Source organism: Vigna radiata, chromosome 7 (genome assembly GCF_000741045.1).
Source record: "Vigna radiata var. radiata cultivar VC1973A chromosome 7, Vradiata_ver6, whole genome shotgun sequence".
In the NCBI taxonomy this organism is placed as follows: Eukaryota; Viridiplantae; Streptophyta; class Magnoliopsida; order Fabales; family Fabaceae; genus Vigna; species Vigna radiata.
Window position 1 is genome coordinate 46944323 of NC_028357.1, and position 17214 is coordinate 46961536.

Below are 17214 nucleotides of genomic sequence, written 5' to 3' on the forward strand. Positions count from 1 at the left end.
TGGTAAACTAAGTTCTATCTGTGTAGAATCTCTCGGTGAGATTCTTAGTGTTTTAAAATGAAAGTAGGGGCTCAGCCTTGGGAATCATTCTGACGCTTCAATGGTCAATCAAACTCACTTAGAGAGGTTGAACCATGTGGTGAGAAGTAGCAGGAGGTCCTTAGTCTTGGGGGTTCCCAGTATGCCTCAAGGCCCGGAACGGACTAACCTCGTGAGTGTGGCAGGGTGGGGAACCCAAGTTTTATAAGTCACCACGGGTGCAAGACTCGCCATAGCCCGACTCTCATTTTAAAGTCCGGACGAGTTAAGTCTAGAACTTCACATGTTTAGGTTGTATGTTATAAATCTGTTTTGTTTTCTATTCATTTTCATATGATCACATGAGAAATCTATTGTATGTTTCTTATTTATATAATTAGCTCACCCTTGCCTTGTTTGTTTGTGTGTTGTATGTCTCTCTTTTGCAATGATCATCCATTTTTGGATGTGAGCAGAGGAGAATGAGGTCTCAGTGAAAAACGCCCTAGAGGAGAACGAAGACACTGTAGTTGCCTAGATCTTTAGGAATTTTCTGAATTTCCATGTTTTAATTTCCTCTAAATTTCCTGGATTACTGTAATCCTAATTTAACTAATTAAACACTCTTGACTGCTTTCTATTATCATTTATGCTGACGTCTTAAATTATATAAGTGTATGCTATATTTTGGGATGTCACCGTCAGAGTGTCAATATACTGTATTTCAATTTTTATATTTATTTTTTTACTTTATTAAGTGTCAATTAATGTATATAATTAATACTCATGAGTATATCATCCTATTTGTAATCACATGTATTTGTTACTCCTTAATGAAATGAAGTTATAATTTTATTCTTATAGGTTTAAATTGTGTTTTTATTTTTCTTGCCTTTTTATCAATCTTAGGATACGAAAATGTCTTCAAAGTGGTGTTTGATGGGTGATTTTGTAGTTGGGAGGTTGTTGAGAATTTAAGTATGAATCCAAGTCTTATATTAGATAAAAATGAGAAAGTGAAACATGAAGATCAATTGAATCATTGTCTTAAGATTTTAAATAGAGAATGATGTTAATCTTTTATATGATTATATTCAGGTTTCATTGAAATCGTATCTCTCTAATAAATCTCCTTCTCGATAAACCTAAAAGTCGTAGCGAGATTAATTTCAAACAAATACTTGAGAACCAAGAAAGATGCTCTAATTTCTCTTCCTCACGATGAGTGTTTTGGATCTAATGGTGCTTAAAAGCATTCACGACCCTCCTTTCTTATTTTTGTATGGAATTTTGAATTAGTTGGTGATCTCTATGGTGATAATGTGGTTCTTACGCTGACTATACTCCTTAGCTAATATATGTTATTGTACAATTGTTTGGTATATTACTCTCCAAGCTTATATATGCTGTATTTTTGTGGCCTTGATTATATTGGATTCTCTTCACCCTTGCAGATTTACAAAAATCATAACATCTTGCATTAGCAATTTTCTTTTGTAAATCTCCCCAACTCTTTTGCCAAGTAGGACTTTAAATACACGGCAAGGTATTTAAAAAAAAATCAAAATATTTCAAAATTTTAAAAAATAGAAAACTAACAATTAACGCAATACATTATTTACATATTTTTAATTATTTAAACAATATTACCAAAAAAAATTAATTAAACAAAATTAACGAAAATAAAAATTGATTAAAAAAACTAGAAACACATTAAGAAAATGGAATGAAAACAGGAATAAAAAAAAGTATTAAACCAAAAAAAAATATTGTTTTACTGGTAAAAAAGTGTATACTAAGGCCTACATAATACGTAAAATTTTATTATACAGGTGCATGCATACTGTATATGGTTTGCAAATTTTATCACTCCATATTACTTTAGAAAAATAAAATAAAAATCTAAATCCAAACATTTTAACAAAATACTTTTAAAATTTAATTTATATCAATAAGGTAAATTAAAATTTTAAATATAATTATTTAATATATAAAACATAATATTATATTATATGTGTCGATAGATAATTTTAATAGTAATTTTTTTAAAAATATAACAATTATATTTTCACAAACAGATCGTCGAAAATGGTCCCCTCCATTTAAGTCTATTTATTTTACAAGTAAATTAAATTAAAAAGAATACTTTGCACACATAAACTTTTTATATTTAATTTAATATTATATATATATATATATATATATATATTTTAAATATAAAAATTATATTTTATAATCATTTTATTCTTATAATATATATCAAGCAAATATAAATATGTCTCGATCTATCATTATTAAACTAAAATAACCTGACAGCTAATAGTTTATTCAGCTTTATATACGTTAGAGATATCTACTTCATTCATTCAATGTCTTATAAGAACTACATTCAATCGAGCCAAAAGCTTATCTTTAACCAGTGTTTTTGAGGAGTAGAATGGAAAGAAAAACTAATATTTGAGGAAATATATTTTCACGGAAAAAAATATTGCACCCATCTAATTATTAAAATTAATTATAATTTAACTTTATTTTTCCCTCAAAAAATACGATAAAAGTTATTGAGAATAATAAAAAAATATTCACAATTTGTTTAGTCAACGAAATAGTATAAATGGGTTGCAGTTGGTATTTTATTATTACAAAATTTATTTTCGATGATATAAGTTCTTATGGAGTATTAAAGATCACTATTTTATGCATTTCATTAATATCAGCTCTTATTTCGCATTATCTGTATACCTTATTCTTACTTACTTTAAAATCATTCTTGTGCTGCCAAACTTATACATATGACTTGAATTCCTAATTCTTTTCAGTGTCTGTTTTTCCGTGTGATTTCCGTGCAAACTTTGTATTCCTCTCTTCTTTTTGCGAAAATTATATTATGTTTTGAGAAAAATATATGTTAAAAAAATATTTTTTAAATTTCATTCAATACAAGAAATTTATATGTATTTATATATTATAAATTAATTTTATATTTAATTAATATGAAATTTTTAATATTAAAAAATTAAATTAAACATATATATTTTGAATATAAAATTAAATATTAAAAAATAGTCTTATAATAATTCAATAATAAGTAAACAAATAAACTAAATAAATAATAAATTTCTTTAAAATAAATCTTAATATATCAAGAAAAATACTTTAAACTTAATTTAAATTTACAAAAGAAACTTATAAAATAATATTTTAAGAGATTGAATTATATTTAAATTTTACTTCTTAATATATAATCTTAAAAACTACGATTACTTTTTAGTTTAGATGAAAGTCAAATTTAAACTTAAAGTATCTATAAGAACCATAACAAATCAAAATAATTTAAGCTACCATTACAATAGTAAGAAACAAATTTAAACTGAAAATTTAAAATAAATATATAATATCCACAATGTACCAAAAACTGTAATAAAAAATCCGTCACTACAAATAAAATTAACTGCCGATAGGTCAAAGAAAATTTATGAAAAGATATTCCTTTCATATGTTGAGTTTGCTCACTAGGATTATTCTCTAAAAATCTACAATTCTATAAATGTATCATCCCCTTCTAAGATCAAATTGAATGTAATTTTGAATGTATATTTGTCATTTTCATTTTAAAACTATATGGTATATAGTATGAATAGAATGGTTACCATCTAGGATTGTTTAGTCCAGACGATGCATCAGATAAGTTCAACTATGTTAAATGATGTTAGGTCATAAGTGGGTCATCATTTAAGTTATTATTGGACCAATGGTCCAACAAATGATAAAATAATCAAATATATCTTATTAAAGATATTGATAAGCTTTTTTATAAGCAACTGGCCGAATCCAAAAGGTAAGTCTATTTTTATTTTATTGGATCTGTGCTAGTTTAAGATCCATGATATGACTTATAAATATAAGGTCAGGGTTAAAAGTCAAGTACGTTCTACTTACGTTCGATCAGAACTCAAATGCTCAATTGTGTTAAACAGTTTACTAAATTGCTCCTAACTAGTCTCTCAGTTTTATAGATCCCTACCGATAAAAACTATTTATTATAAAATAAAATGGAAAACCATTTTAATAACAACGATGTTGTTTTATCCATGTTGAGGTAACTTTCAAAACCTACCTAAAGTAAAATATGTAGTATCTTATTCTTTTAGTTCGCTTAATATTTTTTTTTCATCACCCTTTTTATGAAGTAAGATCTTTACATGTTATTACAATTCATTATGTTTCGAACAAATATTCAATTTTTTTGAAACTACTCAGAATAATTCCTATTTATAAAAAGGTACTTGTAATTTATATCATCGTAATGGTTACAAATTTTTCAAATAAAGAAATATAATAATATGGAATAGTCAATCACTAAATAGTTCACTATATAGAAAAAGACAACACATATAGATCTTCACACTAAAAATAACTAGAAATATATTGTCAATTTTGGGTCAAGTCCTCACGGTTCAAGATATCATAATTTTTTATTTTTTATTCTTGTTAAGTTTTGTAAATTAAATTCTTCATAGTTTTTATCTTGTTTAATTTTCAAATTTATCTTGATTTTGTAGCATTTTAATATCTATTTTGAGTGTAAGAAATAAGTCAATAGGAAACCATTTTGATGAAGAAAAACAAGTTGAAATACAACAAAACATGATTGAACAAGAAAAAAATGTTTTTTAGACAAATACTTATACCAAGGGCACTAGAACCACACCAACCGCTGTAAACATGAAGAAAAGACTCACCTATATGTTATGAAAATCACCATTGGATGCTAGATTAAGTCGGTGGGTGAGCTGGTTGTTGGTTGGACGAAAATGACAACTCAAACTTGTAGTATTTAAGTCATTGGACGAAAATATGACTCGCCAAACAAGTTACAAGTTAGAGAACATAGATTTTTAGGCCTCACTGGGTGAGAATGAAGTTGTTGGACAAGTATGTCAACCCTATGAAAGTGAGTGTTTAATTATGTTTTCGCGATGATTTTAGTCATTCTTCATTTTTACACTATTACAATCACATGTGAAAAACTTTTGGAGACTGCTTGGGGATTGAGAAATACTTCTCTCCTCCTTGGGTTTCTTCTTTCTATAGTGATTTTCATTTTTTTTGCGATTGAAAAAAGATGATTGGTTAAGAATTGAAGATGTTGACATGAATGAAAGATGCAATTAAAATATAGAACAATTAAAAGTGTCTTGAAAAATAGTTTTTTTTTTTTTTCTTTTCAAACTCTTCCGTTTATAAATTCTAGATTCTCTCGAAAAGTTTTCTAAAATTATGTGTGATAAATTGAATATAGTAAATGATATGTTCTCATTTAGTTATTCACTTGATTTATAGTTGTTAAAGTATTAAAAAATCTCTTTTGAATCTAAGATTGAATACTTGTAAAATTTATATTCAGCATGTTTATTAATAATAATATTTTTTTTATTGTTTATCGAGATTCTTATATTATATGAAACTTTTATACCGTATACCATAATTATTCTCAATTATATTATATACACCCTTTGTATTTTATAAAATTATTTCAAGTGAACCCTTATTTGTAAAGAAAATTATGTCCAACTTTTTCAATCCAATGATAAATATACCTGAAATAAATAATAAGATAGTTTTACAAACTAATACTTATTATATGGTTATATCAATATTTCCAAAAATAATAATATTTTGATAACATTTTAATATTATTTATGTATGATTATGTAATTAATCAATTTTATTATTTATAATTATTATTATTGATTAAAAAATAATTACATCGAATTATTACGTAAATATGCGTGGAGTATCACCAGATTCTGCGGTCTGATCCATCAACCAGCTACTCTCTCACCTAAGTGTAGGGATTCTGAGTTTTACACAATAGTGAGAAGATATAGTTTCCAACATGAAAAGGGAAAACCTACGCAACCAAAAAAAAGTTGTGTCGGCACAATCAACCATGCGTGTCCCTTTAGATGTGCAGAACCTCCTCCACTGTCACTGCACCTTCCACCCTATCATTTTCTTAAATTCACATAAATATTTTCTTTTCTAATTAAATACAATAATTCTGTTACTTTAATTTTTTACTCATATTAATAAAGTCTTTTAGATATTATAATTATGCAATTTCAATTTTTATATTTCAATAACAATTTATTTATCCAAAAAAAAAAATATGGTTTGTAATTGAAGCGAGCTAATTGGAGAAAGTAGTGTGGGATAGGTTCGTGAGCATCAGGACGTTGTTTTCTTTCACCATTGGCAAAAAAGGAACTTCAACGACACGCTTTCAATAAGTCTACCAATATTAGGAGAATGTTTCAACACATTTGTTTTTGAAAATAACTTCAAAGTTAAAATTAACTTATGTATAAAATAATTTATAGACTTATTTTCAAATAATTTTTAAATTTTGTTATAACTAGCCGTTAATAATTGTTAGAAGTGGACTTTAAATCTAACTCAACTTCACAAAACCGGCTTGTAAGGTGAGGTTTGCACCCCATTTATATATTATAAATTCCGAGATATATACATACCATGCCCCACAAAACCGACTTGTAAGGTGAGGTCTGCACTCCACTTATATATTATAAATTCTGAGGTATATAGATACTATGTTAGAAGTGGACTTTAAGCCTAACTCAACCCAACAAAACCGGCTTGTAAGGTGAGGTCTACACCCCACTTATATATTATAAATTCCGAGGTATATACATATCATGTTAGAAGTGGACTTTAAGCCTAACTCAACCCCACAAAACCGGCTTGTAAGGTGAGGTCTGCACCCCACTTATATATTATAAATTGGCTTTATCTCTAGTCGATGTAGGACTTCCAACAATAATATTAAGAACTTTTATTATTACCTTTTAAGTAGTATTTAAAATCCTTATTTAATTTATTAAGTTATAATAATAATAATAATAATAATAATAATAATAATAATAATAATAATATCTTACAAAATATGTATCCTGTCAACAGGTTTTATTATCAATACAATTATTTAAAAATATGTTTAAAAATGTTAGATATTTTAGACTGAATATAAATATAAATAAATTATATTTAATTAATAACAATTAAAATACGAATAAAGAAAGAAAAAAAATCATAACAGTAGTTTAAAATTACTTTTACTCTCCTTAATCAAATAATGCAACTTACTTATATCACTTTCTCCTTTTCATTCTTTCAATAACAAAAAGCAGATAGTTAAATTTTAATGTATAGCTACTATTGGCATCACTACAAAAAGAAGAATAAAAGTCTAAAATTCTTCCTTTGAAATTTTAAAAATAGGCACAGTTTTTCATTTACAGAAAAACCTATCTATCTATTTTAGAAATAGCATAATGTGACAGCCACTTTAGATTTTTTTTTAATTAAAAAGTAGTACCGTAAATTAAATTTCAAAAGTTAGATCCGAATAAGAGAAAAGGTTTAAATTTTGCATCAGTAACAAGCTAATTTTTTTTTTTAAATTGAACTAATTTATAGAATAATCGTTACGTTAGTTTAAAACTAAAAACTTATAAGTAATTTGATTTTTAATTGGTTAGTCTGAAAAAGTTCACTGTGAAACACATCAAAATTAAATTCATTTATAAAAATCATAATCACAAGAAAAAAAGTCGATTATTATCAATTGCTTTTAAATGTAACTTTGGTTTCAATATTTTACAAAAAGATATGCATTTGTTACTTTTTCTTTTATTAAACTTTCAATTCTCCCTTATGTCTTTTAAAAGTAAAGCTCTGATATAAGTATTTTATATTCTAAAATATTCAAGTACGATAATTTCTTGTAACAATGTTTTCATAATATATGTTTTGAAATATTTTTATTAAAAGAAATTTTACACAACTAAAAATAAAACTAATTTATAATATATAAATAAACGTAAATTTTATTATTTAAACTAATTTTATAAAATAAAATTAAATTTAAAATTGACTTTTTACATAATATTAAAACCATTATTAAAATCTATTCTAATTAATTTTATAAAATTAAGTTAAGTTTCACTTGATGAAATTTTAAGTTTTACAGTCTCGTCTAATTTTTACTCTCAAATTATAAACATGGTATCCGTGGTATTAGTAATGGTTTATTATTTTTTTCACATGTATCCATTGGGAGGTTTACGTAATTGTCATTGAAATAATGTCAACAAATTACAGTACAAAAGAGAGTCAATATCTGACTGAAAAATGATGTATTGAAAATTACTTGATATTTTATTTCGTCATCAACAACAGAAGCAATACAGTGATGGGCAACCATAAAAGTAATTAAAGCATCATACTAACAATAATCTACTATCTACCAACCCAAAACCTATCTAATCAATATTTAATTAATCAAAATTGATTTAGCTATTTTTCATAATTAAATATTTCTTTTTTTATTTAACATATTATATTTTCAAAAATTGTTTTGATCTTTTCAAATAATAAATATAATTCAGGTTCTGTAAACTTTTTCAAGTAAAATAAAGACTTAACCACTTTCAAACGCATCAATGATTAATTTCTTTTTATACATTATTTCGTAGTGAATAACCATCCATTCATTTTCGCATTAAAGTTGATGCATTTATTAAATTATTAACAAAATAAGTCTTTTCAGTTAAAAAATTATCAAACTATTTCATTTTACATACATAATTGGAAAGAAATTTAAATTTATAATACTTAATATATATATATATATATATAATAGTTTTCTTAATGAATTGGATATATATAAATCATAAGAAATAATTATTGATGAATGGATTGAATGAAGTTTGTGAAATAATGGATAAGGATAAAGAAGGTTTTTAAAAATAATTAATTCATTATTTTATGAAATATAAATTAAAATTTATCCAATTAAGCTATGATGTTAACCCAAATTATAAAAAGGGGATGAAAGTAATATTTGAATGGAGATTAGCAAAGTGTGCATAACTTAAGATTGAAGGTTGTGGAAGAAAATTTATGTTGATTGTGATGACAGATAGAAAGCATAAGCTAATTAATCCGAAGAAAGAATAAAGAAGAAGGAAAGTGAAGAAATCCAAAATGTGTCATTCTCAAAAAGCAAGAAAGGCAAGAGAGAAGTGCTTTTAGAGAAGAGATTGCGATGCTGCTAAAACAAAAAAAAAACGCGTTTACAGCTTGTTATTCTGCCGTTTTTGCTTTAGCATTATTCTATAAGAAACAAGCCTAATAAATAATAAAGAGAACAAAATTAAAGGGAGATATAACGCGGAATTTGAGCTTTCAAGGATCTATTCGTTGATCTGGCACGTGTTGTGGTTGTGGCTAGTTCCATCATATGCACCACATAGTCAAGAATCTCACGAGAAAAAGAATAAGCAATATCAAAATCAATGGGGGAATTTGACTTGCCCTTTGGATTTGGAATTTGGAATTTGGATTTTGAAAGATGCTATCTCTAATATGTGATTGCAATTTTAAACAAGAAAACTTTTGGTATAGTGGCCCTTCACACACATTTATAGCAATAACAGGTTTTTGGATTTATTCCAATTTCGATGTCAAATCATATCAAATTTATTTCTCCGTAATCCAAGTTACTTTAATGTATTATCTTTCAAAAACAAGGAGTTGAATGTGTTCAAAATCTAAATATTTTTATATTATTATTTGACTAGAACTTGTTAGTTTTCTATAATATATATTTTCCTACTTATATTTTAATTTATTAACAACAATAATATATTTGAGTAGATTTGGAGGCAAATGAAAGTGAATTTGAAAGTAAAGTGAGTGTTCCTCTCTGCACTTCACTTCCTTTTTCCTAAACCTCCCAGTATTTTCCAGTTTTAGGCTTAATACCGCTTTTGGTCCCTAGTTTGGGAGGGTTTGTTCAATATGGTCCTACCTTTTTCTTTTTCATAACAATTGATCACACCTTTTGAAAAAACTATTCAATTAAGTCTTTTTTGGTTACGACGTCAATTTTCTAACGGTGCTGGTTACGACGTCAATAAGTTCTTTCATGCATTCACCTATCCAAATGTTATTTTAACAGTCCTGATATAATGTTATGTTAAAAATCATGTCATCATCGTATACAATAAGGACTATAATAAACAATTTAAACTTGAATATAACAAAAAGGAGTCAATTGTTGAACAGTTTTTTCAAAAGGTGAGATCAATTGTTATGAAAAAAAAAAGGTAGGATCATATTAAACAAACCCTCCCAAACTAGGGACCAAAACCGGTATTAAGCCCTAATTTTACTTTAATTTCCACTGTATCCCTAACTCCTATAAGTCTACTTGTGTCAGCCTATTCATTGATTTTATAAAAATTTAAACTACTTTACGGCAACTCATACCAAAAGAAATCTTAAACCCCTTTTTTCTTTCTATTAACAAATATTGAAACAAATAATAAAAAATTACGGATAAATACAAATAAAAAATATATAATTTGTAACAAAATAAATTTTACGGATAGGCATAATCATAATTATCTAATTAATAAATAATTTAATTAATAAATAATTTAATAAAATTTTTAAATTCATAAAAAAAATAAAAAATTAACTAAAACTATATACATAAAAAATAATATAAAAAAAATATTTAACAAACAAATAAACCAATGTAAGAAAATATAGTCTACTTATAATAAAAATTATTTAATTCAATAAATTAATTAATACTTAATTTAAATTAATAAATAAAAATAAAAACACAATAAATTAATTAATACTTAATGTAAATTAATAAATAAAAATAAAAACATTGAATAAAATTACATTAATAATAAATAATATATAAAATTTTATAAATTTAAAAAACAACAATTTGAAAAAAATATTAACAAACAAAATAAAATTACAAATTTAATCAGAAAACAATAATTAAACATAAAAAATAAACCCAAAACAAAAATCGCAAGATGAACGACTTCGTTTGGCTGCACCCCAAAAACCACACCATCCGCAGATCAAGCGGCGGTTGCCATCAACCGTTAATTCAACTGCGACGCAACCTCATTCGCCCTTCGCATTGCGGACAACCAGCATGCACCCCCCCCAAAACCAACTGCAGATTCACCTGCGATTGTTGTTGGTTGTTGATCCAGCTGCGGCGAACCAGATCCTCCCTTCGTATTGCGACAGGCGTTAACGCAGTGGCATTTGCGGTTAAGCCTGCATCTTTCCGCCCCATTCCCATCCACACAGTTCATATACACACAGTTCATACAATTTTCATACACATACACAGGAAAAAAATGCGACCACAAATCAACCAACAAAACATGATTCTCACACCACAACATCAGCAACATCTACGAAAAATACTGGATGCCATAAAAGCTTGATACACGATCTCTGAGAAGAAGATCTACTACCCAACTATGCTAACAGCACACTCCACAAATACGAACGCCAACAGAGACGGAGGAGGAAAGTAGGTGCACTATCAAATATGGTAAATAATAGGTTGAAGGGGAGGAGAGAAAGATGGGTAAAGGGAGAAAGGAAGAAAGCATAAAGGGGTTTAGGGTTTCTTTTGGTATGAGTTGCGACAGAGTAATTTAAATTTTTAGAAAACCAATTAATAGGCTGACACAAGTAGACTTATAGGGGTTAAGGGTACAGTGGAAATTAAAGTAAAACTGGGAGGTGCAGGAAGAAGGAGGTGAGTTGCAGGGAGGAACACTCAAAGTTTATGAGAATCAGTGTAAGATTTGATTGATGTGAGAGATAAAAATTATTTAATTGATAGAAATTGAAAATTACCAAAATGTCCTTTATTATTATTATTATTATTATTATTGTTGCTGTTATTGTTGTTGTTATTATTATTATTATTATTGAGCCTGAATGATTTGGGCATGAATCTCTCCATGGAGTTCATCATGAATCTATACTCACCAATTAAAAGTAGAAATGAAATAGAAATAAAATTATGAGAAAAAAGGTGGAGCATAACTAGAAGAAGTTTTGTGAAAGAAGTAAAAGTAAGTTGATCTTTAGTAAGTGTGTGTTCTTGTTGTGGGTCAACACTGACATATGTAAAGATAGATAAATTCTTTTGGGACAAAAAAAGATTTCGATCACAATCCTCTAAAATCACACCATATATGAAAAGATGAAAAAAATAGTTATCTCGTAATTACTTGCTTATCAATTGCTTATGAATCACTTAAACGAACACTTAGATGTTTATGAGAACTTAAAAGATAATATAAAAATAAAGATAATACATTATGTTAATGATAAAATATTGAAATAGATTTTGCATTAAGTGCAATTCATTTTATAAAAATCTCTATTTTTTGAAACTTTTTTTTAAAACCTTTCTCTTTATTTTCTTTTTAGATTTCTAATTTCAATCTTCATTTTTTTTAATCTGTATGTGACTAAATTATTTAAAGTAAATTTCTATTATTCTTAATGATGGTGATATGTTTAGATTTCTAATTAGAGTATTATTTGTTTAGTTGTTATCCTATGAGAGATAGAGCTCGAATAACATTTGTGAGAAAAAAAGTATAATTTAACAAAGATGAGAAGAATTAATATTATTTTTTATACATTAGATTTATGTTGCTTAATTTAAAATATGTGGTAATCTCAGTATGATCACATGTAAGTGTTGATTGAATTGATTGATATAATTTGAATGAATTTTGATATATGAAAGTTAAATTGACAATTGAGTTGTGAAATTGGGGTTGAACTTGTGAAGTGGTATCTTTGACTTCTAATGAGCGATTCTGGTCATATTGGTACTAATAATTTGTATAGAGGAGAAAAACTCTCATTAGAGTTAAGAGTACCATCTATTATACAAATTTTCAGTTATTCTTTATGTAAACTTCTTGGACAATCCAAAAGAGTGTTAAATTCGAATTTGACAAAAAGTTAAGGGAAGTTAGTTCACAAGACGAGCTAACTCTTGTTGAACAAAAATCAAATTCAAGTTTGAAAGAAAGTTAGGAGAAAATTGGTCATTAGACAAGTCTATTCTTGCTAAATGAATTTATTTACAATTTTTTTTTCAGTATTTTACTTGCTCAGCAACCATTTAATTGTTGAGTAGGCGTCTTTCAAAAAACAATTTGCCAAGTGAGTAATTAAGTTTGCTAAATGAGTTTATCAATTATTATTTTTGAATTGTAGTTTGCATTGTGGATAATATATTGAGAAATAATTATGCTATGAAAGTGTGATGATTTTGAGATAATGAAAATAAATTAATTGGATGAAATGATTTGTTTTGTGACCTGTATGTGTTGTATAAAATTTTATAAGAAAGAAGTACAATATTATTTAATATAATGTTATGCATTGATTACATATCTCTATTATAAAATCATCTTTAACTCTAGTATATTTATATAATTTTAAGAAAGAAGTGCAATGTTATTTAAAATAACAACTTGTGGCATAGAATTAAATCTAACCAAATTAGATATAGTGTATAATACAACCTTAAATGCTTGCATCAACTAACTTTATGCATGAACATGAAAACATTATACTAACGAAAAAGATGTTCTGGGGTGTTAAGGTAGATGCAAATTAAGGAGCAATATGAGGTAATGAAAGCATGTGAAGCAATTAATATATGACATTGTTTTGTAAGCATTATGAACTTGAAAGATTGCATGGGACATTATTGTGTTGCACGGTTTTCACAGTACGATAGAGAAATGTGATGCAAACATGTTTGTATAGCTCCCACTTCGGTAGCACCGACGGTGCAAAGAATCTGAAAAAAGGGTACTTAGCTGATTGCGACTACTGCATCTTGTTTTATGCATAAGGTTACCCTCTTCAATTTTTTTCAATACTATCATAATGCAACAAACTCTTTTTCTCTTTATTTTTTATTTTCAGTGACAAATTTTTTATCCTTACGTGATTGTTGCCTCCATTTAGCTATAGTTCATTTGTCAGATATATATATATATATATTCACGTAATAATAAGAATTATTCAATTCAATCTCTTAATATTTATAATATTTTTTTATTGTGTTCAACATAGGGAATTCATTCTGAGATAGACTTTCATTCGGTTATTGACAATTTTTAATGTATAATGAGTTTATTTTTAATTATTATTTAGAGCTTCACTTAAATATGGAAGAATACGTTTCATCTTATTGTATGAATGTCAAAATATGAGTCAATTCAGTTTGATTTATTACAAATTGAGTTAAAAAACAATTAGTTCAACCTAATTACTTTTCTACGAGAATGAAATTTGTCAACTTAACTCAATCCACCTTATATTAATGAGTTGGTATTTTGACCTAATTAATTTGTTTATATTTTAATTTTTGATTTATTATAACACAATCAAAGTGAATTTATTCGATTTTTTGTATGATAATTCAATCAAAATAGATGGATTCGATTTATGTTATTATAAAAGTAAAATCAAAATATTAAACAAAAATTATTATAAAAATAATATTTAAAAATTAAAGGATAAACTTATATAACTTAGTTAACTTAATAAATAAATTAATTAAAATTTCAAACTATTCAAATAATATCACATAATATTTCAATATTTAATCTTATTGAACAACATTTTAATATTAGATCAAATTATTAACTTGCATAATTAGAAGTATATAGAAGGTTTAAACCTCTTTTTGGATCCGTTATAAGTGGATGTTCAGTTTAGTCTCCGTTTTTGAAAATGTAAATCTTTGATCCCTAAGTTATAAAAAATGTATCAAATGAGTCCTTTTTTGACTTGAAATATTGTTTTTGGTTGTTTCTTAACAACTGCTACATCTTTATATTGCTCTTATTTGTTTCTTAATAATAACAACACTTTAGATTGCTCTTTGTACTTTGACCACGAACATCAAAAAAGGACTCATTTGATACATTTTTTATAACTTAGGAATCAAAGGTTTATATTTTAAAAGCGGGGACTAAACTGAACATCCGCTCATAACTTAGGGACCAAAAAGAGGTTTAAACCTATATAGAATTATGATAAAAAATCTTATAAAAAAATTATAAAAAATTAATAAAGAGTTGTTGACGGTTACACGTCAATCTACCTTAAACATGACTTGAATTGTTTAATCCAATCCACAGTGGAATTTAATTTAATTTACATTTAAAATAAATTATTATTTTTAATTCAATCCGATTCTAGCCTATAACGATCTATATTGTCTCAGTTTATAACACATTTTAACATTTTTACTCACTGTATTATATATATATATATATATATATATATATATATATATATATATATATATATATATATATATATATATATATATAAAAGTAAAATTTACAAGCAAGATGACAACCTCTTGTATGTAGAAATTTTTAGTATGTAATTTTTTTTTCTTTTTTCACTTATATTTTCCTTTTGAATCTAAAATTGTGACATTTTTTATTTTAATTTTAAAAACAACTTTTAAATGGTGTGATTTTAAAGTCATTTTTTTATCATAAAAAATATTTTTAGATTATGTAATTCAAATTTATTTTTGATTTCTATATTCCACAATCTAAAAACTTTTTTAAACTATATACAATAAAGACTACTTTCTTCTTTGAATCCAAATGTATAAACAACATTCTAACGAGACAAGAGCGCAACAGCAGCGCGAAAGGGGTAAAAGACTTCATGCGGGTGCACATAGGAAATATGGTGGTGCAGAAAGAAATTACGAAAATAGTATTGAAAGTTCTTGCATCTTCATTGGAAAATCCAGGTGCATTTGCGTTTCTAGAATGGTTAGAGGGTAAAGACAGTGATTGAGGTTCCCGAGATGGTTGAAATGGTGGGAGAGAATAACTTCGGAAAAGAAAAGCAAAGCAATATAAAGGTGAAAATCTAAGAAGCATTTGAGGTATGTGCAGTTGTATAAAGAATGCAACATAGTTATAATATCTTATGTTCTCGTTAATTTTACACTTTCTGTATTAGGGACCATCGGTTGGTCGTGTGAAATAGAATCGGATGGTCTACTGATCAAGACAAACCAATCTACTGAAGACATCTAAATGGAGACAGTCAGTTATCTCGCAAGACGGTCGACCGGATTAAATAAGAAGAACCGGACGGTAAGATGTAGACGGTCTTCATGATCAAGGTAAGGCTAAGACAATTAGGATAATTACATGCTTAAAGTGATTGGCTATGATTGGGCCTTGATTAAGATAACCTTAATACCAGGCCCATATCTAACACTATAAATACATGTTAGAGGTACCAGGTAAGTAGGTTCATTTATTACGCATTTACTTCTGAATCCAGAGATCCGATCGGACAATTTAACTAACTTTAAGCATCGGAGTATCTTTGGCAGGTACCCTCCGGACGCATCGGACACAAGAGAAAGAAGAAAGAGGACTGGTAGATGACACATTCCGAGATTAGCGGACGACCTGAAGAGAAGAAATTGTATAGGTTTGATGACTCCGCATCACACCGAAACACTTTCTAAATAAAACAAAATGAATGATATATCTATATTTCATGTCGTTTTGACAAGTTTGACGAAACTGCAATTAATTAAAATGATGGGGTGCAGGAAGAAAATGATAGGATACAGTGCAGGTTAATGTCCCTTAAAATTTGGACCAACCCATGGTTGGGTTTCATGGGCTTAAGTTTTAGAAAATGGACTTCTTAATTTGAGTACAGGTTCCGGAAATCCCTACTCCAAACAATATTTTATATATATATATTTTTAAATAATGTTGCTTTTTAAAACAAATATGTATTGATAGCTTTTAATTTAATAGACATGTTTTTCGTTACATAGTGATATATTTTAAAAGATAGTTTTTAAATTTTTGAAGTACATATTATATAATATCCCTAAATTTAAGTTTCATACTTTTTAATTTCACAATGTCCATACATAACACCAAGAATACAATTGCATGGGATGCTGATATGATCATTTTCCTAAACTTACCATATTTTGTCGAATCGTTTTCGATTTAAAAAAAAGAGCTAACAATTTTATTGGAATATGATAGAGACATAAGTATTTTTTCTTTTACAAAACTACTTCATCTTTACTCTAATCAATATCAACTTATAGATTACCATTAATCAGTACAAGTTACTATTATAATAGTAACTTATGTCTCTTATATAAGTGGTCCAAGGTTTGATTTTATGTGACATCCCTTTAGATATAAAATATATATGTTGAAGGGG